The following is a 20,381-nucleotide window of genomic DNA, read 5'->3' as shown; positions in this document are numbered from 1 at the left end:
ATTCAAGCTAATAAAAAGCCAACTTTATTTTCTAGATCTAACTATGAGGCAGATAAATTAATACATTCAATAAAATAAATAGTTGAATTTGAACTTCTGTATTCAATATACGTATCTGCATATAGACAAACATGTAACGACGGCTATAATGTTTGGAAAGAATTGTGTTGAGGCTCCTGAGGACACGTTGTCGATTATCAGCTCGGATTGAACCTTTACCCAGTAAGTTATGAAATCCTGTACGACAGTTGCACTGAAACAAACAAAAAGTATTCGTTGAATTTGAGACAAGTGGATAATGATTTTGGATATCGTAACTTTTAAGAGCAAATGAGAATGAAAACCTGATTTGCATTTCATGGTAGATAATATTCTTGCAAAGTTATGTAGTCTAACTGTGTTAGGTTATCAACCAACTTTTCAAATGGCGACAACTGGACGCTTTGCGCAGTTGTCAACATTTAACTATGATTTTATGTATTATAGAACACATTTATATAAGATATATCATAGACAAAATATTGCCATTTCACTCAGGCTGTTGTTTTGCTCTTAATCGCGATACATATGTGTTGTATGTAAGTTTTTAAACACCGATCATTCATTTCTTATGGTCCCATGGGTTCCTATAACAAATATTTTTTGTCAACTTAATTTCAATAATTTACAGGAAATAGTATTCCTCTTTGAAAACTCGTTGTTGTATTTATTTTTTTGGAAACCATGTATAAGGTTAAAATCATATAGATACCCTAATAATGATTGAGGCCAAGTTTGGTTTAATTTGGCCCAGTAGTTAAATTAAAAGCAGAAGATTTTTGAAAAGATTTACAAAAAATACCAATAAATTGCAGAACAAAACTTTACAGGACCATAACTCCAATAAGATGTCAATTGCCAATTGGTCATGTTAACTTATTTGTAGATCTTTCTTTGCTTGGCATTTTTGCTGTTTACAGTATATCTCAATCTATAATGATATTCAAGAAAATTAACAAAAAATAAAAAACTTCCTTTCCTCCGCTCCCAAATTTATTTCACTCTGGGCCTGTATAATGCTGAAAATGCCTTTAAATGTTTTTATGGAACACCCTTCAAAAAATTTGGGCAGGGCTTCCCCTGACCCTAACTAACACGCCGGGTCTGGGGGGCATTCACCCAATATAAGTATGCTGAAAGAAATGATATAATAATGGTTTATAGAAAAATTAACACTGAATAATTCTGAAAATGGAACATATCAAGAAGAAGTTATAAGCAGCTCCCCACCCCTGAAAAAATTGCACCCACTGGAAAAAAATCAAGTCATCCCATTGTAGTCTTACAACAGTTAAGAAGACCCCTTATCATTAATTAAATTAGTTTTCAAGTTGTGACCATTTGAATTTTTTTTTTTACATTTTTCCCATAGACTGCTATAGTAAACCCCTTTGTTCTATTTTTACCAATGGGGACCATGTAGGTTGTAGGGCAGAGTCATCGGATACATTTTTCAATTAAGATACTCTAATAATAATTGTGGCTAAGTTTAAATCCATTTGGCCAAGTAGATTAAGGAAAAGATTTTTGTAAAATATAAAAAAAAAAAATTAACGAAAAATAGAGAAAAATTGACTTTAAAGGGCAATAACTCCTTAAAGGGTCAATTGACTATTTCGGTCATGTTGACCTGATGAACATTTTAACCCCGTTAGATTTGCTCTAAATGCTTTAGTTTTAGAGATATAAACCAAGAACTGCATTTTACCTCTATGTTAAATTTTAAGCCATGGCGGCCATATAGTTAGGTGGGCGCGATCGTCGGATACATTTTTTAAACTAGATACCCTAAGGATGATTTAGGCCAAATATGGTTTAACTTGGCCTAGTAATTTCAGATTACAAAAATTTACAAAAAACTTGTGAGAATTTGACTTTAAAGGGCAAATTTTGGTCAAGTTTGACTTATTTGTAGAAGTTACTTTGCTGAACACTTTAGCTGTTTACAGTTTGTCTCTATCTATTAAAATATTCAAGATAATAACAAAAAAATGCAAAATTTCCTTAAAATTGCCAATTTAGGGACAGCAACGCAACAATGGGTTGTCTGATTCGTCTGAAAATTTCGGGGCAGATAGATGTTGACCTGATAAACATTTTTACCCCTGTCAGATTTGCTCTAAATGCTTTAGTTTCAGAGATATAAGCATTTTACCCCTATGTTCTATTTTTAGCCATGGCGGCCGTCTTGATTGGTGGGCGGGGTCATCGGATATATTCTTAAAACTAGATACCCTAAGGATGATTTAGGCCAAGTTTGGTTTAATTTGGCTTAGTGGTTTCAGAGGAGAAGATGTTTGTAAAAGTTAACGACGATGAAGACGGACGACGACGACGACGGATGACGGACGCCAAGTGATGAGAAAAGCTCACTTGACCCTTTGGGTCAGGTGAGCTAATTAACAAAACAAAACATACAGGAAAAGGACTTTGACAAATTAATCATTTTGTCTGATGTTGCCCGTTGTTGCGTTGCTGTCCCTAAATTGGTAATTTTAAAAAACTTTGTTTTGTTTATATTTTTTTCATTTACTTATTTTCAATAGAAACAAACTATTTTCCAGTTTCCTTCTAAAGATATAAGAATCAAACAATTTTAAACATCCAACAGACCCCTTACAAAGGATGAATGGTCAACGCTTACAAAAATATAAAATATGCTTTATTATCATTCAATTTAATAAGTATGAATCGGACACCTTGCTATAATTGTTGTAGAAAAGAACACACTTTAAAAATAGGTACATCACATGAACATTAACTAGTACTCTGGTTTTGATCATTTCCAGCACAGAAGGCAACAATGGTCATATTCATTTATAAACTATTTACAAAAATTTGAAATAATCGAAATACTAAAGATTTTCTACATTTCTATATAATCTCATCTTTATTTGACATAAAAACTTTCAGAATTGTGGGTCCTCATGATCAATGCTCTTCAACTTCGTACATATGTACTTTGATTCGAACGTCACAGATGCGTATGGTGAACGTAATCATTAGACTGTTATCTTTGGTGATTACTCTGTTACATATGCGAGATAGTCGAGGGTATGAATGGGGGTCATTTATTTCTGTATTCTTTAATTTTTTAGGCCATTTATCCCTATTCACTATACTTTTGCCCATTACTCTCTATTCTTTATCTTTTTTGTCCATTTTTCTCTCTTCTTTGCTTTTTTTGTCAATTATTTTGTATTTTGTAAATCCCCATCTACACCCTCATACATGTAGGATTGAAACAACCTTTTAATTTTTCGTTTTACATTGTACTAACCACGTAAAATTGTTTCTAATCGAAAGCTCAAGCATGCCGATAAATATATATATATATATATATAATATGAAAAATAAGGAGATGTGGTATGATTGCCAATGAGACAACCATCCACCCAAGTTCATATGAAGTGGATGTAAAGAATTCTAAGAGACTATCAAAAGGAAGGAAGACAGAAAGAAAAACATATACAACAACATTGTTTCAAATCTGATAGGTATTATTCAAGGTATTTTTACATTCGATAATGAATACAATGTTACAGAACAATAAGTAAATTAAAGAAAACTTATCAAAGTCTGCAAAGGAATTAAATTATGGTAAATTGTAAACTTACAAAATAGCTATATTTCCCTGTGACGTACTGGGTGCATTGAACTCAATCATGTAACTTTGTTTTGTAGACGCTTCTGTGTGAGTAACAGTATCGTTCTGTCAAAACATAATTAAAAAGAAAACAACAACCATGTATTATAAAAATCGTAGCATCTACCAACATTGTTAACATGTGGTTGAATATTCATGAAATGCATTCGAAAGTTGACAGGGCAGACATTTGAAAGATATGTCGCCGAAGCGAAGCCATGCTACATGCATCAGCACAAAGTTATCCAGTCTTACCAATACGATGGCTCCTGGCAGGCACGACTGTTTAAAAATAAGGAGATGTGGTTTGTTAACCAATGAGACACTATTCACTAAAGTTCATTACAGAACAAAACTTTACAGGACCATAACTCCAATAAGATGTCAATTGCCAATTGGTCATGTTAACTTATTTGTAGATCTTTCTTTGCTTGACATTTTTGCTGTTTACAGTATATCTCAATCTATAATGATATTCAAGAAAATTAACAAAAAATAAAAAACTTCCTTTCCTCCGCTCCCAAATTTATTTCATTCTGGGCCTGTATAATGCTGAATGACATGGATGTTACAGCCTTCAAAAATGAAAGCTAAATAAAATTATAAGCTATTAAAGGCCTCGACATGAAAATGTGAAACAATTCAAACGAGAAAATTAACGGCCTAATTTATAAAAAATCAATTTACGTAAAACAAATTTGACAGACATGAACCAACGTTGACGAAGACCTATGAATTACAGGCTCCTGGACAGACACACATAAAGAATGTGGCGGGGATAAACATGTTAGTTGGCGCTCAACCCTTATCCAAACCGGGGACAGTGGTGTAACAGCACAACATAAGATAAAACTGAAAAAATCAGTTGCAAATGGCTTAACTCAACAGATCGATACGAGCAACCCCCCCCCCCCCCCCCCCCCCAAAAAAAAATTAGATAAACAAACAATAGAGACAAAGCACCTATATAAAAGTACTTGTGTGTGCTGAAATCTAGTTCACAGCAAATTAGAACAATAAATAAATCATGTTATCCCATACTAAAGTATCAGTCAGTACACATCCAACGGATTTAGTGTAAAGACGTCATGAACAGTTGGTTTCGGTTTAATAAACACACTTTTTCCGCGTGTTGTGAGTCATGCTTTATGTAATACACACATGCATAGCTTTTATAGAGATACCACAGTTAACCAAGTAGGATTGTACGATATATGTTGCTTTCTAGGTGTGTTTTAATTTTGCATTGCTTGTTTGCTGTCTTGTTTGTTTAGCGTTTATTGTGTGTTAATACACCCTCTTTCTTTTTTCTTATTTTTATATAATGCTTTATTTAACAATTAATATTCTGTCGTGTAAGCAAATGGAATCCGTTCAGATCCAATATACTTGACCAATATGCTCAAGGAATAAGGAAGAGCACATCAATCCTTTTCGGATTATAAATTTCGTATATAGAGTTCATTTTGATAATCTGTTTCTTTTCTAGCTCTGGACAAATACAATAACAATACCATGTAGATTTGTCGTCCAACTTAATTTTGTTTGAAGTACTTTCATGTCTTTCGGAGATAACGTTTAGATGTTAACAATAAAACTTTTGTTTATTGGGTTGCTGTTTTGTTGACGAATTCCCCGCATCTCTTTGTATCAAGGGGTCTCACTGGCCGAGATTTCTAAGTAGTCCAACTACTTCACCACTAGCCTGTCAACACTGAGGTTATGAGTTCGAAACCCGCACGTGGCGGGTGCATTTGACTCCAATCTTAGTTGACTAAGATTGTCAGTTTTCTTGCCGAAGGTCGGTACCGAAGGTCGGTAGTTCTCTCCGGGCACTCCGGTTTACTCCACCAATAAAAATAGTGCTGATAGTGTCGTAAAACACCAATCATTCAATCAATCATCTTTATAGTCAGATGTATAAAAATATGTTTATACAGCGAAAAAGTCGAAGAGTGCGCTTGTTCTGCACTTACTGCAGCAAATAGATTATAACGAAAGAACAAATCATTTAAAGCCTACATGTTAACAATTTTTTCATTTCACTTACTGGACTATCACATTGTAGAAATTTGGATTGAGCCGAAAGTCTGAAGCCTGGTATCTTTCTTCCAACCTGGTTTCTCGCCTGGATTAAAAATCCTTTGAACCCGTTATTTGATGTTCTGGACAATTTGACTAATAAAGTAACAAAAATAACAATGACTAGAAAATATATCCAGTGATGGTTAAACATCGATAAGCATAACCACACTCTCTCTCTCATGTAGTATTTGAGGCGATTTTCGTTTTGTCGTTACAAAATTGATGTATAATTTTGCAAATTTTATAAAGGTTCTACTCGAAGACCGTTGATTAATACTGCGTGGGTTTTGACCTCAGTTCAATTTTAGTATTTAAACAGGGAGAGTGTAAGGTGTACCCCTAATATTACATGAGCACGACAAGTTTCAATGTTTCATATTCGTTCAACCCGGCTGAAAATATATAAGGGACATATTTCCAAAACATTTTTTTTTTTCAAATGAAAGTAGAAATTGCAGTAAGACTGATTGCTTTTTAAAACTACGATTTACCTATTATTGTTTCATCTCCTCTGTACTCATTTATATCTACTGTTATACGAAATGGTGCGGCACCAGTTTGAGGGTTGACTCCATAATGATCCGGCGTCATGTTATCACACGCTTTAGGTAAAGCTCCTTGTGATGTCCCGTATACACGGGAGCAAAACAGCAAGAAGAAAACGCACTCTATATATAACGACATCATTCCTATATCTAAAACAAACAAAAAATGATAGACAGAAAATCAAAAGCCTAAATGAATAATTGTTGCTGGCTTTACATCCAGTAGAAATCACGTCATGCATTTTCATGACGAAAACCCATCAATTATCCAGAAATGCAATGCAGAGTGTGTGTTACAAGTCTAACGTCCCGACCGGACGTGACTGTGAATTTTTACATTCCACACATCCAAAGAGACGCCTAACTTTTGAGCAGAGTTTTTACATCCGGAACGAGAGAAGTCCATGTGTCTATACTTCTATTTCCCAGTCAGCTGTTATGGGTCTTGAAATCACGAAGTTTTTTTACATGCCAATTGTTTTAGCTGACTTTACCAACCCTTTGTTGGTTTAATCTATAGGATATCTATAGGATATCTATAGGATATCTACAATGAAACTTGTCTTTTCCTCCATGTCAAACATGGTCACCGGAACTAAAGAGGGAAATAGTGACCAAATGTAGTTTTGGCTAATATCTAAATAAAACATAGCAATGATTATTAGAGAACAAAAAACGGTTTAAAACTAGTCTACATTACAAGCTCAGTCTATCCTGAAAGTTTTAGAAAATTCTGTCCATCTGTTTTTGGAGTAATGGTCCCTGAAATTTTTACTTTAAACTTTTTGGCAGCTCTTGGTTTACATGCATCATGTTTCGTAACCAATTGAAGCAGCTTTTGTCTCTTATTTCAAATATCATAGAAGCCAGGTATAAAAAAATAAGACAAATTATCTATCTATTCAGAAAATTTCAGAATAATCTAAACTTATTTTGGAGTTACTGCCCCGTTGATATGTCGATTTTAACTTTTTTGTAGTTTTTTACTTTTAACTGGTACTTTTCACCAGTGTTGTGAAGTTTCAAACTATCGACAAGCAGGAAGTGGCTACTCGAGAGATGTGAAAATTGCTTACTTGCTACAACTAAACATTATCAAGCTGCAGAAAAATGTTAAATCATTCCCTTTCATAGAAGCCAAGAAAACTTTGAAGCAAGATTTCTTTCTGACGGATGGACGGACGGACGGAGTCGGGTGGTTACTATAGGACTGCTTCCGCCTTCGGCGACGCAGGTTAAAAGTGAACAAAGAAAATGAAACACTTCATCGTTTAACGACAACAGTAAATGAGCCAACATATTTAATCTATCAAACACGCACTACGTGTATAAAGGCTATAATATTAACCAAACATCTCTATAATTTATTCAATATCATACTTATACAATAGGCAGTAGAAATATCAGTGGCAATAAACTTTTACAATATCATATAAACATCAATGATGTGAAATTATCTGTGATAAGCTGCATTTAATCATGATGATCAATTCAAATCATAAGAGCATTATTTGCAAACGTTGTATACACCAAACACTTGATTACACAAGGAAAAAGTAACCAGTGTGTTCCAAAGTGGTAAAATTAAGATCACATACTTTATTCATGTTATTCGAATCTAAACTGTAAATTCTTTATTGCAAGGCTACACAGATGAAACGAACCGGTGCTTTTTCTCATATGAATAAATTGAAATGTCGTCAAAAGTAAAATGATAAAACAACCCTTCAATAAAACAAATCATGCTAAATTGTAATGTTTAATACATATTTTTAACAACAGTTAATTTAATCCTTAGAATTTACAATTGACAAAATCTTATCGAAGATATTTTGTAGACGCGTTATTTTTACTTCGAATTTCTTAAAAGTTACGTTTATGATTGCAGATGATATGATCATATGGTTGTACAGATGTGTACATTTTAGAGCTCTACTACCCCATTAGGGGGTCGCTCCGCTATTCCGACACTCCATTGATTCAACACCCCAATAGTCTGACACCCCAATAGTCTGACTGAAGCAGTAATAGAAAATCTACTTCATAAAAAAAAAAATGGAGAAGACAGCACTTCCCAACTGATAAGTAAAAATACCATGATCCTATGCTAGTCAAATGCGTTTTGTTAAAATATAATTTTTCACTCATTTGGTCTTTTGGAAAATGTTATTTGTGCTGTATTTAGACCCCTCTACCACGAAATTTGTTTTGCATGCACACGTATAAAAATTGCGGTTTTTATCCAATGCAATCATAGGTTTGAACGTTGTTTTCTATTTAGACTTGTTTATATTTTTTCATTTGGGCTTGTATTATATTTGCCTTCGGGTTTATATGATCCGTTCATCCTATTTTGACTCTTTCAAAATTCAAGAGTCTATCCTAAATTGAGGTAAATTATATGGCCTTCCAAATACCATTTCGATTCCTAACATCACTGAAGAGACATTAATTGTCGAAATCCGGATATGGTGTACAAATTTTTGCACCTCATGTTTGCGGTTTACCATCTTTTCTGCAAATTTATTGTTTTCTGTTTGGTAAAAAAATTAATAATCAGATCTATTTTGTTACATCTTGTGATCCGTTTATTTGGCAATCGCTAATGGCAGTCAGCAGGGTTTAAGAACATCAGTTGTTCGATCTGCTAGTCAAATGCGTTTTGTTAAAATATACTTTTTCACTCATTTGGTCTTTTGGAATATCTTATATATATAAGCAAGTCTAAATTAAGAACAACGTTCAAACCTATGATTGCGTTGGATAAAAACCGCAATTTTTATACGTGTGCATGCAACCCAAATTTCTTGGTAGAGGGGTCTAAATACAGCACAAACAACATTTTCCAAAAGACCAAAAAGTGAAAAAGTATATTTTAACAAAACGCATTTGACTAACAGGTCGAACAATTGATGTTCTTAAACCCTGCTGACTGCAATGGAGATTGCCAAATAAACGTATCACAAGATGTAACAAAATGGATATTAACTATCAATTTAATACCAAACATATACAAACTTTTAATATGTTGCTTTACAAATACAAAGTATGACCTAGCTCTTTCATAAATAAACACTCGGCTCAAAGGGAATTTGATTGATTAATTGCTGTTTTCTTAACGTTCAGTGGCAAATATAGTTCATGCATGTTTAGGACGAAACAAATTATTGACTTATACAAAAGGTATGTCCTGTAATAAGAATCGATCGGGATGGAAGGCGGAAAAGAAGGACTGCCACGGGAAAATTAGTGTACATTGAATAGGAATAGAAATTTGGCCTGGCAACAGACTGTCATGGAATAGAAGTTCCTTTATAATATATGTCCCAAATGGAATAAATATTCTGGAATATTTTTTCCACTGGAATAAATATTTCGTTATTTGTTTCTGACGGAATAAAGGGTATATAGTATTTGTTCTAAAAGGAACAGATATTATAGCATTTATTATAAGATGATTGTTTATAACAATGTTTCAAAAGAACTTCTGTGAGGAAGAAAATATATAGATAAACAAAGTTTTAGTTGAGTTGACCACTATTATGTTTTATCGCTAGAGTTATACTACAAAATCGTGTCCGTCTAATCACTCAAGCCATTTTCACACATATAATCGTGTAAGTAGCAAAGCTTCATTGGTTCCTTCATTTTCTTACTGTTTCACTTTTAACCTGTATCTCTGAGATAGTGTATCCAAAGATATTTAAGCAATTCACGCAGAATTCTCAAAGCATTTTGTGCTTTTGGTTAATAGTCATAATATTCTGCTACTTTAGTACTGGCCTCAGACCACAATTATTCTTCCCATTGGTTACAATGCATTTCTTTGTTAATCTTCAAATTGAATTAAAAAATTTGCACTGGGTTAAACATGAAATAAATTTAACTGCTTATAGACCATTATTATTCTAATAGAATATGCTTGCTTCAGGACAATCCATCTCTACTTTCTTTTGAGAGCCCAATGGTAGGATTTGAATCTTGAATAAATGACGAAGGCTAATTTCTACCCTACTTTCAATTGACCAAATCACTACTTTCACTTTCAACAATAAATTATTCCCACATGTTTTACTTAATATATATGCAACTGATAGGACCACTTAAATAGTAAACTTTTCAAAGAAAACAGTAGTCAGAATACTCAGGAAGAAATACCTCATATAATAATTGGGAACTATATTCGACCACGACTAATACATTAACCTAAATTGCATCACCTGTTCCCACGAAGGACAATGTCGTCTTCTTGGTATTGAAATAACCTTTTATTTGGCTTTCTAATATGAAAATAAATACATTTTTTTTTTAATATTTCGATGTCGGACTAATGAAATGTCTAACTATTTGGTCTCCATACTACCAGGTGGCGTGAATGTAAGTAACTATATATGTCTCCATACTACCAGGTGGCGTGAATGTAAGTAACTATATATGTCTCCATACGACCAGGTGTCTTGAATGTAAGTAACTATATATGTCTCCATGCTACCAGATGGCGTGAATGTAAGTAACTATATATGTCTCCATGCTACCAGGTGGCGTGAATGTAAGTAACTATATATGTCTCCATGCTACCAGGTGTCTTGAATTTAAGTAACTATATATGTCTCCATACGACCATGTGTCTTGAATGTAAGTAACTATATATGCCTCCATGCTACCAGGTGGCGTGAATGTAAGTAACTATATATGTCTCCATGCTACCAGGTGGCGTGAATGTAAGTAACTATATATGTCTCCATGCTACCAGGTCGCGTGAATGTAAGTAACTATATATGTCTCCATGCTACCAGGTGGCGTGAATGTAAGTAACTATATATGTCTCCATGCTAGCAGGTGGCGTCAATGTAAGTAACTATATATGTCTCCATGCGACCAGGTGGCGTCAATGTAAGTAACTATATATGTCTCCATGCTACCAGGTGGCGTCAATGTAAGTAACTATATATGTCTCCATGCTACCAGGTGGCGTCAATGTAAGTAACTGTATATGTCTCCATGCTAGCAGGTGGCGTCAATGTAAGTAACTATATATGTCTCCATGCGACCAGGTGGCGTGAATGTAAGTAACTATATATGTCTCCATACGACCAGGTGTCTTGAATGTAAGTAACTATATATGTCTCCATGCGACCAGGTGGCGTGAATGTAAGTAACTATATATGTCTCCATGCTACCAGGTGGCGTGAATGTAAGTAACTATATATGTCTCCATGCTACCAGGTGGCGTGAATGTAAGTAACTATATAAGTCTCCATACTACCAGGTGGCGTGAATGTAAGTAACTATATATGTCTCCATACTACCAGGTGTCGTGAATGTAAGTAACTATATATGTCTCCATACTACCAGGTGGCGTGAATGTAAGTAACTATATATGTCTCCATACTACCAGGTGACGTGAATGTAAGTAACTATATATGTCTCCATACTACCAGGTGGCGTGAATGTAAGTAACTATATATGTCTCCATACTACCAGGTGGCGTGAATGTAAGTAACTATATATGTCTCCATACTACCAGGTGGCGTGAATGTAAGTAACTATATATGTCTCCATACTACCAGGTGGCGTGAATGTAAGTAACTATATATGTCTCCATGCTACCAGGTGGCGTGAATGTAAGTAACTATATATGTCTCCATGCTACCAGGTGGCGTGAATGTAAGTAACTATATAAGTCTCCATACTACCAGGTGTTTTGAATGTAAGTAACTATATATGTCTCCATGCTACCAGGTGTCTTGAATGTAAGTAACTATATATGTCTCCATGCTACCAGGTGGCGTGAATGTAAGTAACTATATATGTCTCCATGCTACCAGGTGGCGTGAATGTAATAACTATATATGTCTCCATACGACCATGTGGCGTGAATGTAAGTAACTATATATGTCTCCATGCTACCAGGTGGCGTGAATGTTAGTAACTATATATGTCTCCATGCTACCAGGTGGCGTGAATGTAAGTAACTATATATGTCTCCATACGACCGTCAAATAAAAGTAAACCAATACCGTATAGTCAGCCATGAAAGCCAAAACATGACATTATGGTGGTACCCAACACCTTGACTAATACTAATTTGGCTCGTTTAATTTTCCTAAAAATTTGACAAAATGTTTACTTTGACCCTTTGACAAAAATATAAAAATTTCAAATAATTTGAACCAACCACTTTATCAGAAAAATTTCACTGGTTATATAGCAGTTTGACAAACACTAATTTTGATCATTGAGAATCTTGATATTTCCTTAACAATACAACATGATTAAAACGTTTAGCTGATTTTTACAGAGTTATCTCCCTGTAGTGTTAGGTACCACCTTAAGTGAACCAAATTAAAACGAGAAAACCAACGACCTTATTTATGACATATGATAAACGCAGACATCAACATACATCAATCACTGAATTACAGACCCCTTACATTGGACAGACACAAAAAGAATGTGGCGGGACTTAACCCGCCCCTAACCAGATACAGTGGTGTTACAGCACACCATAAGAACAAACGAATAAATCAGTTAGAAATGGCTTAACTCGTTAGAATAGCACGAAGCACAAAAAACACATACTAAGATTAAATAAAAAAGACACCAAGTGCCGATTTAAGAAATCTCACAGTTACTTAGAGCTAGCTCAAAGCAAATTGCAACTAATAAATAAATCATGTTCTCATTAAAAAAAAAACGTTAATACAGAAAGCGTATGTATGATAAAATAAATGATAAACATAAGATAATACATACTAAGATTAAATAAAAAAGACACCAAGTGCCGATTTAAGAAAACTCGCAGTTACTAAATATAAGAGTTAGCTCAAAGCAAATTGCAACTAATAAATAAATCATGTTCTCATTAAAAAAAAACGTTAATACAGAAAGTGTATGTATGATAAAATAAATGATAAACATAAGATAATACATACTAAGATTAAATAAAAAAGACACCAAGTGCCGATTTAAGAAAACTCACAGTTACTAAATATAAGAGTTAGCTCAAAGCAAATTGCAACTAATAAATAAATCATGTTCTCATTAAAAAAAAACGTTAATACAGAAAGTGTATGTATGATAAAATAAATGATAAACATAAGATAATACATACTAAGATTAAATAAAAAAGACACCAAGTGCCGATTTAAGAAAACTCACAGTTACTAAATATAAGAGTTAGCTCAAAGCAAATTGCAACTAATAAATAAATCATGTTCTCATTCTAAATAAAAAAAAATACAGAAAGTGAACGTATGATAAGATGAATGATTAACATAAGATAATACATACTTTAGAATTTCGTCTCTTTGTATATGGTTAGTCTGTAAATATAGCTAGATGTTATGAGTCACAGTGAAAAATAACGTAGAATAATACAACCATTTTAATTGTATTCTAATGGTGGACTTACATGAAATAGAACGGGCTCCCTTGACAGTAATGTGTAAAGGCTCCCTTGACAGGAATGTGTAAAGAAATATTTGGTTTAACAACATTACTTTTTATTGTAAAAATAGTACTGCACTTGGAGTGAAATTTCAATTTGTGAAATTGGATTGAAACTTTAATTTGTGAAATATATTTCGTATTCCCGGATGTTAACGTCATTATATACTCACTATAGGGCAACACAATAGCAGTAAAGGGTAATAGTATGGTACTAACATCGGTGCAGTCTACTTTATTTACAGTAACAACATATTTAAAGTTACATGTCGCATTAATAAATATATAATATGTAAATAGCCATGTTAAATGTATAGTTCATCATTATATATCTGGTTTTAAAGACAAGCTCAATATATCAAATTGGCTTCTTTGAATAGAACATTGAAAATCGTGAATCATCAAATCTGGACCGAGACAAATCATTACAAAATCCGTTTAACCTACATGTATTCTCATCTCGATCCATTTGTCAGTTGGTAAGAGACTCCCATTTAGTGAAAAAAAAATACTTGGGTCTGGTACATAGTATTTGCTAAGGGAAGGTTCGTGATTTTTTTTCAACGTAAACGAAAATGTGTGCAATGTGTGCCACAAAATCCAATTTTTGAAAGTATGTCTCAAGTAAGAATGAAATTGGTTACATTCAACACAATTTCAAGCATCGGGAGTACTAAAGACCGGTAGGGATATGATATTATAAAAAGTTGTTTTTTCCAACTTTACATTTCTAACTTCTAAGTTGACATTTTTAGTTCAAACTTGGCATTTCTCACTTTAAAGTTGAGATTCTTAATAAAAATGTCAAACGTATCAACCAGAAAGTATATAATATTGGTTTCGACATATCGGTCTTGTATTGTCGATAATTCAGAATACCAAATAATTTAAACAATTATATAAGTTTGATGGATTTAATTTACTGTAACAGTTTTTTCCCCTTACGAAACAAATTTGAGAAGAAGACACATAAACATAACAAATGTACATACACGATTGATTGATTGATTTTTGTTAGCTTTACGTTCAGTGACAAATATTCCACGCATGTTAAGGACGATTTACTTCCATACGATGAATTTGCAAGTAAAAAAGTGAAAATTCATTCTTATTAAAAAACTATTAAAAGAAAAACGTTTTGACTTTATGCATTCAATCACTAGCCTATATGTAAGCATTCTGTCTATATGTGACAAATTATACAAAACAAACTGATAAGATAACTCTAACTATTGTTGTTCCTTTCCATGTCACATGGGGATCTGTTTTCTATTCAAAGCAGTATATAATATTCTTCCGCGGTCTTTTTATAAATTACACATTGCCTGCTAAAATTGTTTTTGTTGTTTTCAGTGTCGGTACAGGTGAAAACAAAATAGAGCAATGGCAACAAGAAGAACACAAGTAGGAAGGAATCTTGTTGACTGCGTCAATTATTGTGTCTGACTGCGTCCATTATTGTTTCTGACTGCATCATTACCCAGTAAGTGATCTCATTTACCACGACAGTTGCACTGAAAAAAAAGTGTATTTTTGTATTTTTATTGCCTTGGAGTTCGGTATTTTTGTTATTTTTCTTTTCATAAACCGAACCGTTTTTATGAAAATATCTATAACAAAAAACGAATACAACTACAATACATGTACCAATTAATTGCTGTGATTTTCCACTGCAGTGGCATTGTAACGATACTTCATCTCAATAAACATTTCAATTTCATTTTTTTCTTGAGATTTTGAAAAAGAGAAAAAAACTATTATTTCTTAAAAAATGAAGACGATCGACTCTAAACTTTTCATAGAAATATGTGAAACTATTGATAAAGGTTTAATATCATGATATAATTGTAATAAGAAATGTCACAATTGAAACATTCTTTATCTTCAAGTGTCTATTTTTCAAGATAATAGGCAATAATGTAAAAAAGTGATAAAGTCTTCATTAAAGGACAATAACTTCAATAAGGAATCCACTTACAATGTCAGCCATTATAAATAAGAAGATGTGGTATGAGTGTCAATGAGACACATCTCCATCCAAGTCACAATGTAAAAATAAGAAGATGTGGTATGAGTGCCAATGAGACACATCTCCACCCAAGACACAATGTATGAAAAGTTTTTTTGTAGTTCATGTCTAACTTGCTCATCATTTTTTGAAATTTATTGCTTCTGTGTATTTATAATTATTTTCAAGTGTATAGGCAAAAATGAGAAAAAAGTGATAAAATTCGTCGTTTAAAGGCAAGAACTAGTATGACAGTTTTGATGTCAATAGACAAAATGTAGATCTTATCATTTTGAATATTTTTCTCATATTTTCTCTTTCTATACAAGTTTTCTAGATAGAATAAGTGTGCTTTTTACCCCTTTGTTCTATTTTCAGCCACGTCGGCCATGTTGGCTAGCAAGAGGGGTCATCGGATCAATTTCATGTTTAACTACATACCCCAATGATGACTGTGACTAAGTTTGGTTAAATTTGACCTAGCTGTTTCATCAGAGAAGATGTTTGTAAAAGTTAACAGCCGGCAGACGAGAACGACGACGACGTCAGACGGCGGACTCCAAGTGATGCAAAAGGTAACTCTGGCATTTTGGGCCAGGTGCGCTAAAATGGTAGGTCTATACTTACAAAATTGTAATATTTCCCTGTGATGTTTTTGGAGCTGTAAATTGAAAAGTAACGCTGTGTTTTCTCGAAGCTTCTGTATGTGTAACGGCATCTTTCTGTTGATATAAAAACCCTTTTTACTACTTCCAAGAACACAAATAAAAATTGTTTATTTGTTTTTGTAGTTATCAGCTTTTTAACTAATCATATTAATGTTCACGGTAGGTTTTTAAAAATGACATAAAGTAAAATATATTTACTATCATACTGTACTAAATGTTGTGACAAAAGTATGAAATAATTCATATGAATCTAATCAAAGACTGTGAAAAATGACTGGGTGACAAATGTCGCCACTCTCAATGTTGGAAAGCTGAACTATGTCGATTGTGTCACATGGAAAATTTCAATGTCGAAAATCGTACAAAGGTTGTCACCATGAGTATCACTACAATGTTATAATGACTATTTTGGTTTTACGTTTTGGATTTTCAATTTTCAAATATTTTGGCCTCGAGCATCACAGAAGAGACATTGTTTGTCAAAATACGCATCATGCTTTGTAAAACTGGTACCGTTTATGTAATTTCTACCACTGAGTCGATACATACAGGGACATAACAGTAGATATACTTTAAATAGATACTGCCTTTGTGTTAACGTGGTTACGCGTGCGCTTCGAAGACAGGAGGTTGTTGGTTCGACCTCCGGTCCGGTAATTTAAAACTAGTTTCCTTCGCAACATTTCCGAGCAAGACTACAGACTGATTGGCTTGGTGTCTGGTACATTGTATGAATATCCCTATCTCCATTCTTTTTTTTAGATACAATCGGGGGAAATCATAACTGTATCTTATAAAGTCAACTTTGCCTGAGGGAGTGAACTGTTTTGGTGATGTTTTTGATAGTGTTACTACAAAAAATAATCATAACAGAGATGCAGTTAATATCTTGAAATTGAAGCTTCTACCTTGCCTTAAATGTATGGTATGTATCTTTATATAGACCATCACACGTGTGTTGTTAGGATACTTTACTTTCAACTGTTTAATTTTGAAACCACATCTCTCGAAAAAGTTGTAAATACCGGCTGCGTGCTTCAAAACATTTTTGAAAATTTGAAACAATGTTTGACTTCAGTTCAGTTTTAGTATTTAAACAGAGAGAGTGTAAATGTTTCCCTAATATTACACGACCACGTCAAGTTGTCACGTTTCATGTTCGTTTCATCCGGCTAACAATATATACGGGACATATTTCATTCCAAACTATTTTTTTCTAGAATAAAAAAAAATATGAATATTTCAATATTATAACTAGGAACTGTCATTAGACTGATGGATTTTTAAAACTACGATTTACCTCGTATTGTTTTATCTCCTCTGTACTTATTTTTATCTACTGTTATACGAAATGGTGCGGCACTAATTTGAGGCTTGGTTCCATAATGACCTGGAGTCATGTTATCACATGCTTTAGGTAATGCCCCTTTTGAAGTCCCGTATACATAGGAGCAAAACAGCATGAAGAAAACGCACTGTATATATAATGACATTATTCCTATCTTCAAAAAACAAATGACAGTAAATCATCAGATTCAATGAATTTTGCAAGCAGAAAAATTTGTTAACGCTATATGTAAAAATATAAAGTAGTATCTATGCCGTTTGTGAAAAATGTTTTCGAATCACGATTGATTGATTTGTTGTTTCCTGCTTATCGTGCAGTGGTAATTAGTAGGCAGATTCTGCGTTATGAAGAACTTTAGACTGCCACTGGTAATGAGGGTAATACTATGACGGATAGGGGGCAAGCTATTTACATTGCAGCAGCCCAACTACTTACGCCTAAAAAGCTGATGGGCCCTTGACTTTCAGAGCACGTGACACAAACTCGACACTATTTAGAATTTCCACATGAGAACGCACCCAACAATTTATTAGCGTTGGTTCTATTGTATATCGTTCTAAATTATTGACATGATTTTTTTGAACGTCTGGTGTTCAAAATTTAAATCCTGGTATCTATGATGTGTTTATCCATATCAAGTCTTTGTTTGACTTGAATAAGTGTACTTGTATAAATTATAATTTCTCCCACGAATATTTGCGATCTTGACTTTAAGGATCTATATTATAACAGTCAATGATAATATCTTCATTCTTTATATTTTCGTCAAGATGAATTTCGGTTAACCAAATCACTTCTGCTTTGTTACTGATACTTTCAACATAGTCTACTTTGACCCGTCTACTTTACTATGCATACTTCTAATGTTAACGTGAAAAATAGAGAAAATACCACCTAAAGGACCAGGATTAACTTCTACATCATTACAAAGCATAATATATAATAAAATCACAAATGTTTACATTGGTTTCAATGAATATAGACCAAGATATATAGAATAGCATACCGAGACAAAGTATTTACATTTTATGATAAGCAGGAATGGTTTAAATAAATAAGTGTTTCTTTTTCTACAATACAACATTAAATCATGAAGTTTCTATTGTTGAGATTATCTGAATAATCAACTGGTGTTCCAGATCTGAAGAATTTGATTGTGAACCGCTGGTTTCTGTGATGAATGAGCTGATCTTAAAGTATACGGACTTATTTGCAGTCTTCAACGTGTACTATCCGCAGTCTTCAACGTGTACTATCCTCATGCGTACTAGAAGCCAGCAAAACACAACCCTGTTGTGGAGGGATTAGATGAAAATTTGTATCACGACGTCGTGTCAATGTTAGTCGTTAAGCAATTTTATAAGGGGACATGTGCTCCCGGATATTACAGATCCACGTATACTATTTTGAAGGAAACATTTCGTTTACCACAATTAATGACAACCACGTGTTGTTTTGTGGTGAAAATAAATGATTGATTCAAACAAAGAGAGTCTCGTGAATTTTTAAAATTCACAACATCACACCATTGGAAAGTCTGCATTGAAATATAGGTCATTCACGTGGACGTATAATTGATGTATCTTTATCATTTTAGCTTAGCTTCCTTTATTTAATTATCCTTTGTTAGTACTAACATGACATTCTGTAATTCTGTAGTATAGACACAATGCATAAGCGTTGATTCTTGAAAAAGAAACCATGAGCCCGGAAGGTTTAATGTTTTGTGAGCAGTTTTATAACCAGAGCCATATATGATCATATATACATGTATATTATGTCTCTGGTTTTATGTGTACGGCCCTATATAATACATGTCTAAATCATTAACATATCTGCAGAATCGGGGACATGTGTCACGAGGAGAATGATGTGTGGTATACGTCAATAACCCAACGATATATATGGACCCAAATGACATCTAGAGGTCAACCTAATCTTGTGTTGTTCAGTCTTAAGTGTTCTGTGTAGTGTTTTCTGGATTTGTTTAATCCCGCTGCAAATGTTTGCACCTGTCCTAGTCAGGAATCTGATTACAGTAGTTGTCGTCTGTTTATGTAGTTCATACGTGTTTCTCGTTTCTCGTATTTTTATATAGATTAGACCGTTGGCTTATAGGCTACCACATACGATATTCCATGTTAAGGTCATCGGCTTACACATACGATATTCTACGTTAAGGTCATAGGCTTACTCATATGATATTCTACGTTAAGGTCATAGGCTTACACATATCGTATTCTTCGTTAAGGTCATATGCTTACTCATATGATATTCTATGTTAAGGTCATAGGCTTCCACATATGCTATTCTACGTTAAGGTCATAGGCTTACTCATATGATATTCTACGTTAAGGTCATAGGCTTCTACATATGATATTCTACGTTAAGGTCATAGGCTTCCACATATGATATTCTACGTTAAAGTCATAGGCTTCTACATATGATATTCTACGTTAAGGTCATAGGCTTACTCATATGATATTCTATGTTAAGGTCATAGGCTTACACATATGATATTCCATGTTAAGGTCATCGGCTTACACACACGATATTCTACGTTAAGGTCATAGGCTTACTCATATGATATTCT

Source organism: Mytilus californianus, unplaced genomic scaffold (assembly GCF_021869535.1).
Source record: "Mytilus californianus isolate M0D057914Y unplaced genomic scaffold, xbMytCali1.0.p SCAF_11, whole genome shotgun sequence".
NCBI lineage: Eukaryota > Metazoa > Mollusca > Bivalvia > Mytilida > Mytilidae > Mytilus > Mytilus californianus.
The sequence above is the reverse complement of the archived record's forward strand: the minus strand, read 5'-3'. Positions refer to the sequence as shown.